A 2,715-nucleotide genomic window follows, 5' to 3' on the forward strand; every position below is an offset into this window, starting at 1 on the left:
GAAATAGGGTTTTCCTCAGGCCTGCAAAGACTCCTGGAAACTATGTAGGGAGGCAGGACTCATTCCGTTGACACATCGGAAGCTAACTCCGAGGGCATCCTCTACTGAGGGCACTGCAGCTCTGAGGAGTTCTGCTCCTCTTGGTGATGCTTTCCTCACCAAGGCCGGTCAGTCTCAGCTGTTGGCCAGCTTCTGTGGCCAGGAGGGCCTGATCATAACTAAGCACTCAGCGGATTCCTCGAGCAGACTCTTCCTACTGAGCTAGCTCCTGGGCAGGCACTAACACAGGGTTAAAGTCCAAATACTCAGTTCATTAGTCCTGAGCAATGGGGATCCAGGCCAGCACCCCACTAGCCAGTTGAAGCCCAGATGCTTTATTTACACTTTGTGTTTTCGGTTGAATTGTATCTAACACACTAGGGCAAGCCACACAGCCTAGGATGCTCAACCTGTTCTGGGTGGAGGGGTATTCCTCAAGATTCAGAGATGCATCTCTCCTCACCTTTCCTGCAACAGTTCTTGAGTTCTGGAGAAAGGACTTACCTAAATCTTCTCCAAGTCTAATTCTGTTGTGCCTACAGAGACCTTCAAATAAGTATAGCAGTCCAGTAGTTTTCTTGGTAAGCCACTTACTATTACTAATTTTATCACCAGGCCAGTAGCACAGGCCTGTACTCAGGAGGCTAAGGCAGGAAGACCAATATCAATAATATCAAGGCCTGACAGGGGACTAAAGAGTAAGTTCAAGGCCAGCCTAGGCAATTTACTGAGACCCTCTCATAAAAAAGAAACAGGGCTGGGTTCTAGCTCAGTGGTAGAGTGCTTGCCTAGCATGTGTGATGTCCTGGGTTCAATTCCTGGCCCTAAAACAAACTCCAAGAGCCTATAATTAAGATCTTTCATTCCATTCAAAGTGAAGCTTGACCAAGGGGGCTCAGCCCACTGGTGTGTGGTCATGCCTATCTGTGTGTGTTCACGCCCACTTGTGTGTGGTCACGCCCACTGGTGTGTGGTCACGCCCACTTGCAGCTCCAGCCCTGGCACTGGGACAGGAGGACCGGAAATTTGACAGCAGCCTGGCCAGTACACTGAGGCTACATGAGAGAAGGTGGGGAGGAGAAGGGATGGGGGCAGAGAGATAGAGAGGGAGGGAGGAAGCGGGGAAGAGAACGGAAAGAAAGGGTTGGGGGGGGGTGGGGAGGTGAGAATGGATCTGGGATGAGCTGGAGGATGGGGCTGCATATGACTAAAATATCTTATATGAAATTCTCAAATAAAAATGTTTTTAAAAAGTCTGCATGCCATGACACTCTTGAATCTGTACTCACACAAATGTACACATGTGCACACACATACACATCACACACAAAAAGGTACAATAAAATGTATATTTAAAGAGAATATCTATGTTCTATAAAATTTAATGTTTATATTTTCTATAAAATATACCAGTCTAACCTGTATTCTATAAAGAGCTGTCTGTCTCCAGCTACACTTCTCAAGATGGAAATATCTCCAAGACATACTGCTAAAGAATTTAATGAGAAAAACTTGCAAGTTGTTGCTAAAGGAAGCAAATATATATATATATATATATATATATATATATATATAATTTAAACATTTTTATTAGATTTATCAATTTCAGTGTTTTGCCAGAATGTATGTGCACCAATTGTGTGCCTGGTGCCCACGGAGGTCAGAAGACATCAGATCCCCAGAACCACAGTTGTGAACCACCATGTGGGTGCTTGGAACTGAGTCTAGGGCCTGTGGAAGAGCAACAAGTGCTTTTAACCTCTGAACTATCTATCCATCCCCCAAAACTATACCCTTAAAAGCAAGTTCTGGAGCAATAGATTTTGTTTCTATTTTTAAATTATCCATATCTGTGCATCCCCGTGGAAAATCTCCAGGCAATGTTTGCCCAACAGCTCACAGTGGTGCCTCCAGGGGATGTGATATTGTGACATATTTGATGCTTGTCCATTTCCCTATGAAATCCTCGGAATTTCTAAACTGATTTCTTTTTTGCCTGCCTAATGCAGGTGGCCTCAGGTAGCTCCAAGATGAAGGCTGTCCAGTGGACAGACCAAGGCATAATCAGAGGTGGAACTTTCAGCCCCATCCCCAACCTTCAGAGATGTGAAGGGCCAAAAGTCATATTGATCACCAACAGCCAAAGACATAATCAATTACGTCCACCCAATGAAATCGTCATTAAAAACCCAATGGACAGGGTTTGGAGAACCGGGCAGCTGGATACAGGAAATAAATGGACCGTGGCCCAGCAGGACAGTAGTGGAAGCTCTGTACCTCTCCCCCACACCACACGCATCTCTTCTTCTGCACTATCCCTGGCAATAAATGGGTGTTTCCCTGAAGCAGCCCAAGGGGTGGGCAGGTAGACCCCAATTTATGGCTGGTTGGTCAGAGGCACAGGTAAGTCCTGGCAGCTGAAGGATACTCAACCGAGGGGTCTGACCGCACAGGGACATAACTCAGGACAGAACTGGATCCAGCTGCAGAATCGTATGCTCCCATTGTGTGGTGGGAAAGCCTATACACACCCGCTGTCTGAAGTACGTGGAGAGAGTACAGTGGGGGAAACTGAGTCCGAAGCTGCAGCTGAGACTTCTTCCCTATAGGGGAACTCCACCTCGGAAGTTGTCGCCCAGTATTGTTTTCCAGAATGTATTAATTTTAATATAAAGA

This window comes from Peromyscus leucopus, chromosome 7, assembly GCF_004664715.2.
Source record: "Peromyscus leucopus breed LL Stock chromosome 7, UCI_PerLeu_2.1, whole genome shotgun sequence".
NCBI lineage: Eukaryota > Metazoa > Chordata > Mammalia > Rodentia > Cricetidae > Peromyscus > Peromyscus leucopus.